This window comes from Vombatus ursinus, unplaced genomic scaffold (assembly GCF_900497805.2).
Source record: "Vombatus ursinus unplaced genomic scaffold, bare-nosed wombat genome assembly UNPS02014818.1, whole genome shotgun sequence".
Classification (NCBI taxonomy): domain Eukaryota; kingdom Metazoa; phylum Chordata; class Mammalia; order Diprotodontia; family Vombatidae; genus Vombatus; species Vombatus ursinus.
The window spans coordinates 43,252,396-43,272,477 of record NW_020954596.1 but is presented as its reverse complement, the minus strand read 5'-3'; positions in this window follow the sequence as shown (position 1 = coordinate 43,272,477).

Here is a 20,082-nt window from a genome sequence, read left to right as displayed (position 1 = left end):
CTATGCATGTGTAAGCATTCATACACACTCCCAGAAAATTAAAAGTGATGAGGGGAAGAGCTCTGATTTCTGGGAATCTCAGGGAGGATATCATGCAAAAGATAGCACTTGAGCTGAACTTTGAAAGGATCCCAAAGTGCAGTGGGTAGGAAGGAAAATATTTTGTTCATGGAGGACATCCTATACAAAGACACAGAAATGTCAGATGAAATGTCAGTAAGTAGGCAAGTTCCTTTAAAATGTAGACTATGTGAGGGACAATAATGTTAAGCACTCTAGAAAAAAATAAATTAGTGTTATCAAGGGCAGATTGTGAACATCTTTACATGCCTAATGGAGGAATGTGATTTTATCCTACATGCATGAATGAATCACTTGAGTTTTTATTCAGAGAAGAACATGATCATAGCTGGGCTTTAAGAATAGAAACTTGGGGGCAGCTAGGTGGCACATGGATAGAGCACTGGCCTTGGAGTCAGGAGAACCTGAGTTCAAATCTGGCCTCAGACACATAACACTCACTAGCTGTGTGACTCTGGGCAAGTCACTTAATCCCAGTTGCCTCGCCAAAAAAAAAAAAATACAAACTTGGTAGCTGTGTGTGGAAGACTGGTGGTAGAGAGAAGAGATTTGTGGTTGCAGGTATACAAATTAGAAGGATATTTTCAGAAATGAAGTGACTCTGAATCAGAATAGTTTCTAAGTACATGGATAGAACAACAAGCCTGTAGAAGCAGAAATTGACAAGTCTTGACAAATGATTGACTATAGGAGGGTGAGAAAGAAAGAAGGGGAGAGCATGATTCCAAGGTTGGGAAACAACTCTGTAATAACTCAAGTTGTTTAAAAATTGCCAATCAAAATTTGAAAACTATTATCCTACTCCTAAATTTCACATTGTGTTCTTAAGATCATTTTAAGTGGTAATTAATGGAATCCTGCTGTCTCTTTTTGCCAAATAATTAAGCATACACCTATGTTTAAAGTAAAGTACATAGGATGGATAGGAAAAATATTTTGTAACTGATGAGAAAAGAGGGGAAAAAACTGCACAAGATGTTATTCTTAATATGTGGTGCTCAGAATAAGGTGATCTTAAAGAGAGATATGATGAGAAATAAAAGGAAAAAAAGCTGTCTTAATAACATTATATTTCTATGAACCTTGTGTGAACTCTATGATCAACATTGTGCCAAGGCCAAGCTTATGCAATTCAAAAACAAAAAGTATAGTATAGAATTCAATCTACCCAAAACCTATCTTCTGTGGATAAGAAGTTCCTATCTACCCTGGATACTGAGATTAATTTGAGATTCCCATTTAAATAGAGAGTAATTTGAGTAATGGAATGGCAGTAGTCAATCATTAGGGCAGCCAAATGGACCAGTCAATAAAGTGCTGGGCCTAGATTCAACACTTATTAGCTGTGTGACCTTGACAACCCTGGTTGCCTCAGTTTCTTCATTTGTAAAATGAACTGAATAAGGTAATGGCAAACCACTGCCAAGAAAATCCCAAATGAGATCACGAAGGCAGCTTGACATAACTGAAATGACTCAACAACAATGACAACTTGAAGACCTCCACAGAAAATATCACACTGTTTTCTTTTGTCATAATTATCTAGTAAGTAGTTAGACTGGCAGCACTTGGGAGGTGATATCAAGTAGCATGAATAATTCAAATGAAATGCTAATTATGCACATAAATGCATATGTGTACATACCCATCGACATTTGTATTAATTTGTTATATATTAGAGCAAATGTCTTCAAAACAAAAGTAATCACAATATATTAGATAAAGTAAATGACCTATAGCTGTCCAAATAATGACTTTTTTTATTCATTCACTAATTTCCTCATTTCAATTTTCCTTCATTTTCTCAGCTAATAATTCTATTTTTAAAATTTTTGACTAACCTAGCTTTTAGAGCTAACAGTTAATTTACAACCTTTCCTAGTATCTATCTCCCAATCATGAGTTAGCAATTAGTCTGAAGATTATTAATGAGTCTGGATGCATATAACCTTAATTAAAACTTGTACTTTGGCATGGAGAAATGAACTTTTGCAGGAATAGGAAACAGTGGAATTTCAATGAAGTTGAATTTGAAGTGATATTTTGCAGATCACACACAATGATCCCTTCAAAAAAGAAACCAAAAAACCCTGAAGACAAAAGGTTGATATTACAAAACACTAACTACATATCTAAAGGAATTTTGTCTCTAAGAAAAAAAATTACTCATAATGTAAAATACAATGCTAAAAGTTTTTTTTAAATAAAATTATGTGTATTAAATTAAATCATGTATGAATTCATCTGCTCCTTTAAAAAGCAGTTTCTGCATTATGTTATACATTTTTGTAATTTCTCACATATTGAAGAAAATTATTCTTGATTTTCTTCTTCACATAATGTAAGTAAAGATTTATTGGGTACTCTACACATCATCTCTATCCGTCCATCTCCTATTTAGGAGCCAGCTGATTAAGTGGTATAGATTGACAGAACCCACCAATCTACTTCTTCCTTCCTCCCAAATACTTTGACTTAGATGATGGCAGGTACTTAATTTGTCATTAATGACTGACAAATTTGCTCAAGCTAAGGTCTTTCCTCCCTTTGAGAAACTTATCCATTATCAATGTTTAGCTCACTCCTCTTTGAATATCTTGATACTGATTCAGTCTTCTGATTTAGATTCCACAGTGTCACTATTATATTACCACAATAAACAGCTACAATTTATTTATTTATTTTTACTTTTTCCATATTCTATGTTTGTCAATCTAAACTTTGATTTTGGCAACATATATCAACTGTGTCTCTACCTTTCATGAATTGTCTTACTAAATATCTTCTCTATGATTCTCAGCCACTCAATTTTTGTTGTTGTTGTTCTGTCATTTTCAGTAGTGTCTCAAGCTTTGTGACCTCATTTGGGGCTCTCTCGGCAGATATATTGGAGTGGTTTGCCATTTCCTTCTTGAACTCATTTTTATATACAAGGAGCTGAGTCAAACAGGGTTAAGTGATTTGTCCAGAGTCACAAAGCTAGTAAGTATGTAAGGCCAGATTTGAACTCAGGAAAAATGAGTCTTCCTAACTACAGGCCTGGCACTCTATCCACTGTGCCACTTAGCTGCACCCTTCCATTTTTCATAAATTCAACAAAAAAAACTGCTTCCCCAACAAAAATGACTATTTAAAAATTAAAATGGCTCAAACATAGTTATAATCATTTGAAATTTTCATAATTACAGTCATAGTTGTCTTAATTTTTAGTGTCTCTAATTCATTGGGTGAAATGTCACATTAATGATAGATAAATAAATCTCTACTTTGAAGAAAAAATCTAGTGGAGTAGCTGAAACTAGTACAAGCAAAGGCAATAGAGAAAGTTTAAGTGGCAGAAATGCAGAAAAATAAAAAAAAAATCTAAACTCCAGAAGTGTAATCCATTATGTTTCTTACTGGTATTCAAAAGTACTGTATTTTTAGAAGGGGAAAAAAAAGGCCATTGTGTTTACTTTGTATGAATGTTTTAGTTACAGATAAAACCAAACCTAATGAATTGAAAATGACATCTTGAAACTGAACATGGAAAATATGTTTGCAAGGTAAGAATTTTTTTCCAGAGAAAGTTAGATGTTTTTAATAATCAAAATTTAAAAAAAAACATATAGCCGTGACATCAAAATTATTATTTATGTGGTACTGTTTAATTTTAGTCATTCAACAAGCATTTATTAAAAACCAACTATGTTCCAGATATTTCGCTAAACACTGTGCTTACAAAGAATATCAAAAGATAGTCACTGCTATCCCAGGGCTCATAATTTAAAGTAAATGACAGAATTGATAATTTTTAAAAGCTGCATTCTAGAGGGGAAATGCTGCTTTTTTTTTCAGCTATTTATATGGTTGAAATGATGTTCAGATAATTGTATACAGAGTAACTTCTAGTTGTTCTATTGGAGGCCAATATGACAAGATGGAACACTGCCTACCTGTCTGAAGAATTCTATTGTGATTTAATTGAGAACCTACATCATCCTGTTTTGTAAATGACAAGTAGATGAAACAGTACATGTACATTTGTTTACAAAGGTATGTGTTATTGAAACTGATGTTACAGTCAATGGTCAATCTCTTACTTTGAAAAATATTGATATTCATGCCCTATCAGAAGAGGAATTTTTAACTGGAATATTTTTAAACCATAATGACATAATATGGGAAATTTATATTAGATTCTGCACTGATAGAGGTTAATGGATAGGAAAATAAAATACAGCTCTACTCTATATGTATTAGTTTAAAATGAGATTTCTTGTGCAATTTGGAGACATTACATATGTCTTAATCATTTGTTTTAAGAAATATGAATGCAGAGTGATATGCAATTTTTCCCAAGTTGTTATAAGAGTTGACAACTTTATTTTAAAAGTCCATTAAAAGCAAATGTTTCGCAAAATTTTGTGGCAATGAAGGAGCAGAACTCAGGATCCACCTATATTATTGTAAGACACACTGGCTTTCTTGTGTCAAAGTACTTCAAATGTGTGGGAAAGAAAAAGTGTTATTTTTCTTAGTGATAACACTGATGAAGAAAATTAATTATGAACCAAAAATATCTCCCTGAAACAAGAGTGATTGTGGCATTTAAAAAAAAATACTAGGTATTTGAAGTAAATTCAAGATCTTCAAATTCATCCTCTGCTCTCAAAAGATAAAAGGTCTGTGTAATAAAAAAATTATAGAGAAGAGTTTTGCACAGTCATTGACTTTTTTCCAATTAAAAAGAACTACCCTACAAATGAAAGAGAATTAAGTGAATACCTGCTGACTAAGCTCTTGCCCTGTCTCCAGAAGTATTCTTACTTTATTTTAAAGACACTGGTATTCCTTGATATGGATACATAAAGGAACTACTTTCCATGAGCAAGTATGAGATGATTTTACTCATTCTGAATAAGAATGGTTAATAGACTTGCCTTATGGTTAGTTTTTGTCCTTCATTCTTGAGGAGGACCAAAATCATGTCACTGTCCAGAGTCAAGTTACAATTTGTCGGACTATGGCTGATCAGACCAATAAGAGCTTGAAATGCTCTACCACAGATCAGGCACAAGTAGTCCATGTGAACATTTGAGGTGGACTCTCTAAACTGCCCATCTTGCATTTCTTTTAAGCTATTTTATTTCTGCTTTCCTCATAGAGCACAGTACCTTCTTTGATGGCAGTTTAGTTCAAGAAAGGACCTCAGGGTCTGGTATCTTATCCTGCCAGTTGATCTTCAGAATCTTCCTAAGACAATTCAGATGGAAATAATTCAATATCCTGGCATTGTGCTGGTATACTGTCTAGATTTCATGGGCATACAACAATGAGGTCAACACAATAGCTATGTAGAATTTCAGTTTGGTAGTCAGTCTAATACCTCCTCTCTCACACTTTCCTCTAGAGCCTCTCAAACACTGAGCTACCTGACAATGTGTGCATCAACCTCATTATCAATATGTACATCCTTGGAAAGTATACTGCCAAGGTAAGTGATCTTATCCACAGTAATCAAAACGTCTCCATTTGTTGTAATGATGGTTCCACATATAACTGGTGTGGTGCTGGTTGGTGGAGCACCTTTGTTTTCTTGATATTGTTAGACAAAATTAGATAGGAAAAACAACCTGTGAGTAGAGACAAGAGCTGCCCCACTGGGCACCCAACTGGAACTGGCCAGTTGGGCAACACAGCTTTCTTTCTTTTTCCTTTTTCTTTTTTCTCTTTTTTTCCATTGGTAGTAGAAGCTTATTTTGTCCTTAGATTCATCTAGACAGCATAATAATACATTTTAAATGCCTGCATGCATGCACATATACACAAAGACACATACTCATCTCCTAACAAGGCTTATCACTATAACATAAAGGCCATTATAAAGAAATGTAATACTTTCCATGATGATATATATATATATATATATATATATATATATATAAATTTATTCTGAAATAACCCTGTTTAAAATTTCATCATTGCTTAACGAAAAAAATGGATAACCTGCTGAAATTACTTTTTCATGAACTTACACTAAAACATGTGGAGATGATTAAGTATATAAAGTTAACTTAAAAGAAAAAAATAGTTAAGTGACCTTTATATTAACAGCTTTTGCCATGAGTGTTATCTGTCAGCAGCCTTGAACTTTGGAGAAGAATAAGCCCACAGTTAGTGAGTTTCTTCCAATGACATTTCCTGTTTGCCCTATTCTGAAGAATCACATACTGATGCAATTAACTAAGGTAATTGTTACCTGACTAAATAGATGAGCTACATACCAATGCTCAATGAGGTTCCTAAAACAGGTGGCCCAGTTTAATCAGGCTAAGGAACTCATCCAAAACCTTTTTACCAATCTGATAACATCTAGTGTTTCAATCTGCATCATTTTCATGCTGTAATAAAAGCGGTCTCTTGAGTCTTGAACTTCATTAGAACTTTAAAAGTGTTTTGTCTTTCTTTTTTATGTAGAAAGTAGAAGTTTAGAAATCTTTTTCCTAAACTTGATTTTGATGTAAACTAACCTGAAAGAAAAAGACACAGTAAAAACATCCAGTTTGGCAGAGGCATATATCAATGCAACAAATTTAGTGTTTCATATGAATCAATATATTTAAGTAATGAAGTGTAGATTGAGGCTGGAGAAAAAGGAAGAAGGGAGAAATTACATACAAAACAGAATTTAATGAAATCAGTTTATCTATATAAATATGCTATAGCTATTATATGTAGTACGGATTCCAATGTTAAGGGACCAATAAAAACTGGTTCAATGAAATTCAACTTTGAAAAGGTAAAGGTTGACCTAAAGATTAGAACTCCAGACAATGCCAATACAATCAGTCTTTTAACAAAAAAAAAAATATTTAGGTATACTATGTATTCACCTCTATCCTAGGAAGTGGGTAAGAGTAATCAGAGATACAAGTTTACGTAACTAACAATCCTAACATAGTGTGAAGAGCACTGGATTTGGAATCAGTGACCCTGTGATCAAATACAGCTCTGACTCTTAATATTCATGTTACTTTGGCCAAGTTTCTCAGTGTCTCTGGCATTTGGTTTTCTTACTTATGAAAAAAAATTGAAGTAGATTATCTCTAGGATTTCTTCCAGCATTAATGTCTATCAACCTATGACAGGTACAGTACACTAGATATATAAAATACATATTCATCTATGATATACATTGCTACAAGGTAAGTGTATGAGAAAAAATATTATCTGAGTTCTTTCTGTAGTCATTAAGAAGGTGTATATAGAATTATAGATTTATAATTAAGTGCTGTTAGGGAAGTTCAAATCCCTCAATTCACAGAGGAGGACACTGAAGCTCAGGGAGGTGTTGTTATTTACAGAAGCTCACACAATATTAGGAAAGTCTTTAAGCCACTGTGTGCAAGATGCTGAAAAAGATAGAGAATATAATCTTTATCCAAGGAGCTTATAACCTGATGGAATAGATGAGAAAAGTAAATAAACATCAAAAAATCAAAGTGAGATATAGTAAAAAGAAACAAGTTACAAAATACTAAGGAGATTCAGAAAATTGAGAGCTAGCATTCATTTGACACAATGAACAGTTCATGAAAGGAAACTTTTAGGGCAAGTCCTTAAAGGATGATTTTGGGACCAGTAATGAAATGAGTCTTAGAAGACCCATTAGAGGTAGGTAGAATAACATGAGCAGAGATAATAGTCGACATTTATATAGCATTCTAACGTTTACTCACACTCAATATACACTGTCACATTTGATCTTCACAATAACTCTGTAAGGTATTATCCTTTCCCTTTTACAAAAGGGAAACTGAAGCTCAGAGAAAAATTGAGTGACTTGCCTGTGATCACATAATTAAGTATAATAGGATGAGATATTTAATTCAGGTCTCTCCTGAATCCGAGTTCAGAACTCTATCCATTACCCCATATTGTCTCTCAAAGATTCTATAATCAGAGGTGGGTAGAACTCTTTCTTATAAGTACTCTAGAATTCTGGTACATTCCTCACACTTCTTAAGGTTTTCTAAGGGTTTTTTAAAAAATTTTATTTATTTATTTATTTTTTTACAATGTAGCTGCTTTTTGGAATGGAGTAAGGAAAGGCTGAGGGAGAAAAATAAATGTGCATTAATTGAACAAAAATAAAATTTAACTTCAAAAAGAAAAGAATAAGAGAATCAAAGATTCTCACAGTTGGGATTGATCTCAGAGGTGATTTAGTTTAACTTGGTAGAATCCCTTTTACAAATCTCCAACAACTAACAAATCATCTTTTACTTCAAGTTCTTCAGTGAAGGACAGCTCACTACTTAGTAAGCCAGCACACTCCTTCTTTGGGCAGCTGTATTGTGCAAGAGGAAAGACATAAGTGTGTTCACTGACCAGGAAGTCCTCAAGAATGGGTAGAGATTAGGTATGTGGTTAAAAAAAAAACAAAAAAAAAACTATTGAATGAGTTCCAGCCAGCTCTACCAACAGTGCATTAGCATACCTTTTTCCCACAATCCAGCTAATATCAACAAGTCCTTTGTCTTTAGTCAATTTTATTGTAGAATATTTTTAGATGTTAAGCCTGGTCTTTTTCATGTAGCCATGATTCTCTCTTCATCCTTGTTCTCTCTTCCCCAATGCAAAACAGCATAATAGGGATATTGCTGTTTGATCATTTAGTCATATCGTCATGACTATGTGGACCATAGCATGACAGGCTCTTGACCTGAGGGGCTCATCTTATGATGTCATATCTTTTAGCACTTTAATACGGTCTGTGAGGTTTTCTAGGGAAAGATACTAGAATAGTTTTTCATTTTCTTCTCCAGTGGATTACTTCTTGTCAGAACTCTCCACTATGACCTGTCTGTTTTGAGTAATCCTGAATCGCATAGCTCATAGTTTCATTGAGCTATGCAAGTCTCTCTGGTATGACAAAGCAGTGATCCAGAGAGGGGATAATGGGAAAACTTTGTGACAAAAGTACCAGGTATTATTAGAAGATTTGAATTAGAAGCTTTGCCATGTCACTATTTCCATATAGTTTGATAAATCATTTAACCTCAGTTTCCTCAGGTGTAAAATTAGATGGTTGGGTTAGATTAGCTTTAAGGAAGTTTTCAGCTCTACATCTTTAATCCTATGAAGTAAACTAAAAATAATTCATGGCAAAGAGTGTTAAAATCTGAGGGGATCAGGAAAAGACTAATTTATGGTACCTTAGCTGAGTTTTGAATGAGAAAAGGGATTCCAAATGGAAGCATAAGGAAGGAATGTCTTTCACACATGGAGTACACCTATATAGAAGCATGAATTTGGCATATGGAATGACATATGTAGGGAAGAGCAAGACAGACAATTTGGCATAGACCAGAGTGCACATGCAGAGAAATAATACATTAGATCTAGAAACTGACTAAAGCTTGACTGAAAAGCAATTTGCATGTCTCAGAAAGGAGTTTCTTTTTAAAGCAAGAAGCAATAGGAAAGAATGGTTATTTTTTGCTCAATAGAGCATCATGTTCAAATCTCCATTTGACACCATTATTTTTGTTACTCAGGTGGATGACTTTCTAAAGAGGGGAGAGATGGAATGCAGGGAGACCAATTCAAAGACTGTTGAAATTCTTCAGGTGAGAGGTAGTAAGGGCCTGAAGTAGATTAGTGGCCATATGGGTAAAGAGAGGGTAACAAATAAAAGAGTTATTAAGGTAGTAATCAATCTTTACTGTGCAGATAATGTTAAGACAAATTTCAGCTCATCCCTGCTGATGTAATAATAAATTTGAAATTGGTGGAACTTGAAACAATGAGGTTTTATTGACCTGTATGTTCTGAACTCCAGCAACACTTGCTTTAGTGGTGAATAGAAAAGGCACTGAACTTAAAATCAGGAAGACAGGTCACCATCCTGCCACTTTCACTGGCACTTACTATCTTTGTGACCAGGGGGAAATTTCTTCGTACTTCATTTCCTCATTTATAAAATAGAGATATTAATCTAATAGTACCTATCTTTTAAAATTGCCATAAGGATCAAATAAGATACTTACCGTAAAGGAGATCTTGACATTTTTTTGGGGGGAGGGTGGGGTTCCACATTCTCCTTTTGCTGCCTGGACCCCTTCACAGAAAACATGAACTGTCTGAAATTTATAAGGGTTTATGAACCCCAAATTTAGAACATCAGCTCTAAAATATTTTGCAAAACTTGAAGCATTATAAAGCTTATATAAAGCATTATTATAATATTTGTATTATAAATTAATTATTCTCTTATTTCAATACTAGCTTGGGATCACTGACTCATGCTCCTTTTCCCTTTTTATTTTTCTTAGCTATTTTAATAAATAAATATCCCATATTTTACCAAAATTCTTTCTATTTTGTTTTAGGGAAGAGAAAGTGGGCAGCTAAGAGTTCATCTGTGAAATTGATGTCAGAGCCAAAGTAGAAGGACAGGGGGCATTAAGAGGGACCAAATAAAATAAAAAAGTTCAAGAGGAGGCTCAGAGGAGCCATCTCACATAGACTAAGGTAACAGCAGGAAGAAAGAGAAAGGCTCTATTAAGAGCAGCAGAGAAATAAGAAAACAATTATATACATATGCATATGTATGTATATGTGGGGGATAGAAGGATACAGAGAGAGAGAGACATAGAAAGAGACAGAGAGAGACAGAGAGAGACAGAGAAAAAAGAAGGAGGAATGGGGAGGGTCGGAGGGGAAGAGGAGCTTGATGATATTCCTGCTCTTTAAACATCTCTTTTAAAAGAATAAAGATGGGCAAGGAGGGAAACTCTGTTGGAGAGATTTTTTTGTTGTGCTTTTTAGTTCTATAAAATATAATAAAACTACCTTTTGTTCAGTACCTTACGCAGGTCAGCCTGCTCAGAGAGACTTATGGTTTTTTTTTAATCTTTCTCATTCATAAGTTCTTATAGCTATAATGCAAAACAGGTCTAGAATTTCTGAACCTATATGTTTTGAGGCCACCAGAAGGGATACAGAATAAATCAGTTGAATCTAAATGATCTGCAGTCTGCAGCAAATTCACTTGAAGTCTTTTTAACAGCTTATATTTAAAAACACTGAGAAGTTTCTCAGAGTAGTACCCCCTAAAATACTTGTTCTAAGGGCAATAACTATATGCCAAAGCCTCTTTATCTATTTTGTCATTTTTTCCCTCTTGTTATCACCCAATTTCTTCTTAGGTCCAATTCTTGGCTTATTAAAGGAAATAGTTCATTCTAGAATTGAAAACAAAAAGAAACTGACTTCTGGGGGCCAAGATGGTGGAGTAAACAGTAAATCACTGTGTCTCCCATATTGACCTCTGAAAAAATGGAAAATAGCACCGCAGGAAAAATCCTGGAACAGTGGAAGCCAGCAGAAAGATGGGGTAGAGAAGTCTTTTAGCCTGGGAAACTTGAAGAATTGGCAAGAAAGGTCCATTTCACTCAGAAAAAAGGGGAGCATAGTCTAGGACAGGAAGGACCCCAGCAAGCCAGGAGCAATACCACTTCGATAAACCAGTGGGAGATTGTGAGCCCCAGTGTGGTGGAGCAGGCAAACACCAACACCAAGACCCCTTATGTGCCATAGCATAAACAGGGGAACCAGCAGACCCCAGCTGACCTCAGCACACACCAGACACCAACACTAGGGGAAGATCAAAACACAAACTCAGAAGAGGACAACATTGTTAATATACCTACATCTGAAACCTCAAAGGGGAATATGTATTGGTCCTAAACTCAAATCTTGGAAGAGCTCAATAAGGATTTTAAAAATCAAATATGAGAGGTAGAAGAAAAATTGGGAAAAGAAATGAAAGATATGCAAGAGAAAGTCAACAGTTTGGAAAAGGACATAAATTTACTGAAGAAAACAATTCCATAAAAAGTAGAATCGGACAAACGGAAAAGGAGACACAAAAATTCACTGAAGAGAAGAATTCCTTAAAATGAAGAAAACAATTCCTTAAAAATTATAATTGGGCAAGTTGAAGGTAATGATTCTATGAGACATCAAGAATCAGTCAAAGATAGTCAAAGACAAAAAAAATAGAAGAAAATAGAAAAAATGAAAAAAATGACCTAGAAAACGGATGCAGGAGAGATAATTTAAGAATAATGGTCTACTTGAAAACTGAAATCAAAAAAAGAACCAAGATAGCGTCTGTCAAGGAAAACTGCTCTGAGGTCCTAGAAGCAGAGGGTAAAATAGTCATTGAAAGAATCTACCAATCACCTCCTGAAAGAGATCCTAAAATGAAAACTCCAAGTAATATTGTAGCCAAATTCCAGAATTATCAGGTAAAGAAGAAAATACTGCCAGAAAGAAAAATTTAAATATCATGGAACAAAGTCAGGCTGACACAAAACTTCACAGTTTCTACATTAAAGGATATAAGGGCTTGGAATATGATATTCTGGAAGGCAAAGGAGCTTGGATTACACCCAAGAATCAACTTCCCAGCAAAACTGAGCATAATCCTTCAGGGGAAGAGCTGGACATTCAATGAAATAGGGGATTTCCAAACTTTCCTGATGAAAAACCTAGTGCTGAACAGAAAACTAGATCTTCAAATACAGGAATCAAGAAAAACATAAAAAGGTAAACAGGAAAGAAAACAACAACAATAACAACAACAACAACAAGAAGCATGTTGTTTGTATCCCTACATGGGAAAGGGACACTTCTAAATCTTGAGAACTGTATCTTTATTGTGACATTTAGAATGAGTAAATATAGAGGTTTAAGTTGACTTTGATATGATGATAAAGAATTAAGTAATTAAGGGGTTAAAAAAGAATTGTACTGGAAGAAGAGGAAAGGAGGAGGCAAAAAGGGTAAATTACATCATGTGAAGAGGCACAAAGATCAATTACAGTGCAAGGAAGGGAAGGAGGGAGGCGAGCATTGTTTGACCTTTACTCTCATCAGATTTGACTCAAAGAGGGAATAACATACACACTCAGTTGGACATAGAAATTTATCTTATCCTATAGGAAATAGAAGGGGAAAGAGGAAAGAAAAGTTAGTAATCATAACTGTGAATGTGGATGGGATGAACTCTCCCAGAAAATAGAAGTGGGTGGCAGAGTGGATTAAAAACTAGAATCCTACAATATGTTGTTTAAAAGAAACACACTTGAAGCCGAGAGATACACACAGAGGGATGCATATATACAAATGTAAAAGGCTGGAGCAGAACATATTAATCTTCAGATTAAGTTAAAAAAAAAAGCAGGGGTAGCAATCCTGATCTCAGAAAAAGCAAAAGCAAACATAGATCTAATTAAAGGAGATAAGGAAGGAAACAATATCTTGTTAAAAGGTACCATAGGCTCAGATTCCTAAAATCTAGCCAAGGCTTAGATTCTTAAAATCTAGCCTCTGCTGACCCATGTTTAGACTCCTTAAGAGTCTGTGCAATATGATGGATGTTCTAATAAACCTTGTCTTTGACTGAAAGAAGGCTTGGGTCAAATTCTTTCAGGCAGGATCCATGTGTTGTGATTTTGGGGTCCCAGCACCTCTGAACCCCTACACCACATCATTTTGGTGGCCCATACAGGGAAACTGCCTAACCCAAAGTTCTTCTCCAGCCAAGACTGGAAGGTATGTAAGCCTCCTCTCCCTCCCTTTCTTGCCCTGCATTTGGGGTCGCTCTCTAAGCACCAAGACTTGGAAGTGCTTTTCGGGCAGACAGTTATGACGCTGTCTTGCACGTGGCCTGACGTTGGCTCTCGGTCCACTGGGTCAGTTCAAGGCCATGGACCTGGGTACACCTTCTGCATCATAGAGGACAAGGATGGACACCCTATCCTGAAATGTATCTGTTAATTCCCTCGGTGCTAGGGAATTGGGGAAAACTGCAGTTTCTTTTTGGTTCCCTGAGGCTTACTTACTCACTTCCCTCTATGCCCCTAAATTCTCCTTCATGGAGGTTACAGGGGAAAGTTAGAACACCTGAAAATATCTTGGTATATTCTGGAGGTTTTGTAATTGATCATTAAGGAGTTTAGAACTCCTCCTTACGACCCTGGTCACTCTTTTCTCCCACTCCCTTTGCTTGAGAACTTTTGATTTCACCTTCCCCCACCTGGGAAAGGAAGGAGGGGGGAGGGGCAGCAGCTACACTGTGAGGCCCCCCTGGCAATGGCCTCGGGCCCTAGGGCAACCTTTGCCTGGAAGTATCACCCAGGTTCAGCGCATCCTGCTCAAGGTAATGAAGCTAGCCTCCAAACTTGGGTAAGCATGCTCTTTTAAATTTGTAGTTATAACTGTTAATGATGAGATGTTGATTCTCTGTTTAAAGGAATTTGGAAGTGCATTTAACAAAACTGAAGTCACCTGATTGGTAATGGGTTTGTTTCACATTTCAAATTGGTGAACTTTCTGTATCAGTTATGTCAAGCAACTTTTCATAATTTGATTACTGCTAAAATAATTTAGCTATTGTTGGTTATTGTTTTAATGTGTAAACTAGCCAAAAAGCTTGTTTGGGTTATGTACGACTTGCTGAGAATTTGCAAGTGTATAGAAATCTCTAATGATTGGCTTTTTACACTAGGATAAATTTAAGTTTGAGATGTAAATCCTGGAAAAGTTTTTCCTAAGCTGTGATTAGTAAAATGTGCTGTTTGAGGTAAAAGCTCATAGGCTTTTATTTTGAGCTGTCTGATGGATCATAATCCATCGATCAATAATCCACCATCTGAGAGAAATGCTACAAGCTACTCAGAGAAGCTGATACTGGTGGGAAGTCAGCATTGGGAAAAGCTGACAGGACAATTTTAGTCTCAGTCTAAGATGGGATCCTCCTGGCTGTTAACCCATTATGTTCCTTTGAAAGGGAATGTTACCCACCTGGCTATTCCTAAGTCTGGCTATGAGGTGGATTTGATACTGCATGGTTGGAAAATTGAATTATCTGAATCCAAACAGAGCTAAGGATGTTTTATCCTCTCAAAGTTGGGCCCTAAATGTAGTCCCTGCTTTATATCTGGGCCCTGCAGTTTTTTTCTGTCAGATTTGTGTCTTCCAGACTATGGGCCATTCACCTACAGTTGGTAGCAAACAGCAAACAATGGGTACCAGCCAACGTCACCCCATCATTCCCTGTATGCAGCCTGTGCTCGGTTCCAGTCAACCTCCTCTTTGGGACCCCCTGGAGGGAGGGACAGCTCTACGCCCCTTGCCAGCAGGAAGCAGTTTCAGAAACCAATACTTTTGCCCCTTACCCCCAAAGAATTTGGGTTCCCATTTGTTTGAGGGGGGAATGATGGGGTTGGGATCTGGGCCCCAGGAAGGAAAAACTCTGGACTTTCCCACATGGCCAAATCTCTGGTGGCTTTAGTCCCATCAACTGGTCTTTCATTGTGGCTACACCCAATCTCCCCTCCATTGTCTTGCCTCCCTATGGCCCCAGACCACTTCCTACCCTTGGTCCCACCTAGGCTCCATTTCCCACCCAGGCTCCATTTCCCACCCATGGTAATTCTATTACCTCATGGACTCTGTACTTTCCCACATGGCCAAATCTCTGGTGGGTTCCCCTGAGGCTATAATCCCCTGAGGCTATAATCAACTGGCCTTTCATTGTGGCTACACCCAATCTCCCCTCCATTGTCTTACCTCCCTATGGCCCCAGGCCATTTCCCACCCTTAATCCTAGCTAGGTTCCATTCTCCCTTGGCCATGAGGTCCAGGTCCCAGGAGTTCTGTTCACCCCAGCTTACTAGCCACTCCCATCCAGATCTCCTTAGGCCCTCCCTCCTGTCACCCCAAAGTACTTGGCCACTCCTAGATCCCTCCCACAATCTTTCTGTATATAAGGTCCATCTTGTCTCCATTAAGATGCTCAGATTCCTAAAATCTAGCCAAGGCTTAGATTCTTATAATCCAGCCACTGTTTACCCATGTTCAGACTCCTTAAGAGTCTGCCCAATATGATGGATGTTCTAATAAACCTTGTCTTTGGCTGAAAAAAAAATAAAAGGTACGATAGATAATGAGGTAATATCAATATTAAACACATTTCACCAAGTGGTATAGCATCCAGATTCTTAGAGGAGAAATTGAGTATTAGAGAAAGAAATAGACAGCAAAACTATTCTAGTGGGGGACCTCAATCTCCCCCTCTCAGAACTAGATAAATCTAATCACAAAATAAATTAGAAATTTAATGAGGTAAATAGAATTTTAGCAAAGTTAGATATGGTAGATGTCTGGAGAATATTGAAGGGGGATAGAAAGGAACGTAACTTTTTCTCAACAGTACATGGCACTTACACAAAAATTAACCATCTTCTAGGGCATAAAAATTTCACAATGTGATGCAGAAAAGAATATATCTTTTTCTCAAAGGTACATGGCACCTAAAGAAAAAAAATTGACCATGTATTAAGTCATAAACCCTCACAATCAAATGCAGAAAGACAGAAATATTAAATGCATTCTTTTTAGATCATGAAGCAATAAAAATTACATGTAAAAAAAGGCCATTGATAGACTAAAAATTACTTGGAAACTAAATAACCTAATCCTAAAAAATGATTGGGTTAAACAACAGATCATAGAAAAAATTAATACTACCATCCAAGAGAATAATAATAATGAGACAAGGTACCAAATCTTATGGGATATAGTCAAAGCAGTTCTTAGGGGAAATTAAATACTTAACTAGAAATTCTGAAAATCAAAGGAGAGATTAATAAAATTGAAATTAAGAAAACTATTGAACTAATAAATAAAACTAAGACCCAGTTTTATGGAAAAAAAAATAACATAGATAAACCTTTGGTTAATTTGAATAAAAGAAAGAAAGAAGAAAACTAAATTAACAGTGTCAAAAATTAAAAGGGTAAATTCAACACCAATGAAGATGAAATTAAAACAATAATTAGGAGCTCTTTTGCCCAACTGTATGCCAATAAATCTGACAATATAAGTGAAATGGATGAATATTTACAAAATGTAAATTACCCAGATTAAGAGAAGAAGGAATAAAATACTTAAATAACACCATTTTAGATGAAGAAATTGGACAAGGCATCAATGAACTCCCTAAGAAAAAATGTCCAGGGCTAGATTGATTTACAAGTGAATTCTACCAAACATTTAACAAACAACTAATCCCAATACTACATAAACCATTTGGAAAAATAGGCAAAGAAGGAGTTCTATCAAATTCTTTTTATGATATAGATATGGTGCTGATAGCCAAACCAGGAAGAGCCAAAACAAAGAAAGAAAATGATAGACATTTCCCTAATGAATATAGATGCAAAAAAATTTCAAATATAATATTAGCAAAAAGATTACAGCAACTTACCATGAGGATAATACACTATGACCAGGTGAGATTTATACCAGGGATTCAGGACTGGTTCAATATTAGGAAAACTGGCAGCATAATTGACCATATCAATAACAAAGTTAACAGAAATCATATGATTTTCTTAATAGATGTAGAAAAGACTTTTAACAAAATACAGTACTCATTCCTATTAAAAACACTAGAGAGCATAGAAAATTTGATCCAAGGCTAAGTGCTAACTGTCCCTTCATGATATTTTTGATGGAGTAGCCAGGTCATGGTTGGCTTACCCATGATTTTCTTGGCTCCTGCTCATGGCTTTTATCTCCCTTGATGCAGCTTCAATCAAAATACAAGTGGGCTTCAGTGTTTCCATTTAGAATTCTGCTGTGTTCACTTTCCCTTTTCTCATCTTATGCCCATGATCTTCTGTCCCTCCTTCTACCCCAGGGAATCATTGGTCTGTATGCTGTGGGAATTTTTTGGTGTGAGGACCCTGGATAGGTTATAGTGTTCCTGCATTTCTAAGGGAGTATTGGTGCTTGAATCAGGTCTACTTATTTGGGCTTGTGCTGATTTCTCTGCAGTGTCCATCAAATACACATAACTTTTAGGTTTCTTCTTAAGTAGTCCTTGGTGGGATAAAGGAGTATGCTTTTGTTTCATTTTTGAATTCAGGATTACTATTTAATCTGGTGCCCTTTATACATATTTGCTAGAGACTATGTGGAAGAACTGGGATACTCTGCAACCTTTTACATCACCATCTTAACTGAAAGCTCAGGAAATTTACAAGTAATATTTTTGTCTCTGTATCCCCAGTACCAAGTACATAATTAGCAATATTTCTTGATTGGTAAATAACTTCAATAAAGTAGGAAACTAAACTCACCAAATAGTATTTTATATAGCAATAAAAGCATCAGGAAGAAGTAATAAGAAGGGAAAATCCCATTCAAAATAACTAAAACACATAAAATATAACCCTATAAAAATAAATTGTATAAGGAGAGCTAAAAAGGAGTAATTATTTCATACAAATGAGGCATGAAAGGAAAAATTGATACTGAAGATCCAAGTTGGGGGGAGGATGAGTAGTGCTGGAATTTTAATTAAGAATGGGTTAAAGAGGTAACAACATATATATCTAAAAGGATACAAAAGTTTTCTAAATTCAGAAAGACATAAAAGAGGTTTTGGTGAGAGAAGAGATAAGGGAGAGACTCTTAGAGTGGTGGGTAGGTTAAAAAATAGGAAGGTAAGGTAGTGGGTAGAAGTAAATTAGAGGAATGAGGAGGGATAGGGTAAATAGAGTGAGGATAGTGAGGAAAAATAGGAAGAATGGAAATACACATGTAAAAAGAGATTAGGATGTGAATGAGATGAATTTGTCCATAAAATGAAAATGGATAGCAGATTAAAAATTAGAATTCAACAATATGTTGCTTTCAGGAAACAATAAAAATGAGAAATACACATAAAGGTAACTAAAGGGCTGGAGTAGAATTTATTATGTAAAAAAAAGCAGGGATAGTTTCATGATCTCAGATAAAGTTAAAGCCAAAATAAATTTAATTAAAATACATTTAATTAAAAAATAGGGAAACTACACTATCACCAATATTATTCACTATTGTTTTATAACATTTAAAACTACTAGACAGTATAACATACCTGAGTATACCTATCAGTATACTGATGTAACAAAAAAGACACAGGAAATACACGAACATAAACATAAAATACTTTTTATACAAATAAAATCAGATTTAAATAATTGGAGTTATTTTCATTGTTCATGGGCAGGTAAAACCAGTTTAATTAAAAATGACAATTTTACCTAACTAATTTATTTATTCAATGTCATCCCAATTAAATTACTAAAAAAAATTATCTTACTGAGTTAGAAATAATAAGAAAATTCATTTGAAAGAACAAAAGGTCAAAAATTTCAAAGAAACCTGGGGGGAAAGGGGTGAAAATGTAAATGAAAACGATTTAGTGGTATCAGACTTTAAACTATATTATAAGGCTAGAGCATTATTGAAGTGTAAAATAGATAATTTTGATTATTTTAAATTAAAAATTTCTTGTGTAAACAAAATAAGGGTAGCAAAGCATAGAAGGAATGCAGAAATTTGGGAAGAAACTTTCACAGACAGTCTCTCAGATAGGATGTGATTGTGTTGGAATCCTGCTGTGGTAAAGGAAGAGATGAAGTGATTGATTTAGAAAACATGGAAAGACTTGGACCAATGAAGAAAGATGCTATCCATATCTAGAGAAAGAGGTGTCAAGGGGAAATATGTATGGTACAGTTTTACCTATTTGTATATTAGTGTATAGGTATATATTTATAGATATCCACACTTAATTATAGCCTTCTTTAGGGTGTGAAGGGAGAATAAAGTAAAAAGTGCACAGAAGAGAATAAAAGATAATCTAGAAAGAAACAAAGAAAATCTGGGTTGCTTAGAAAATAATGTATAGTATTTATTACATATGTTTTCTTAAAATGGAAATTTATTGGTTTATACTGAATCCTTTCTTGTGTTCTGCTATGTACATGGAAATGTTGTTTCTTTGCTTTTCTTGTTTAGTATTTAAAATGAATAAAAATTTACCAAAATAAAAGAAAGAAAACTAGAAAGCAGTTAGACAGAAGCTGGGTTTAAAACATCTTATGTCAC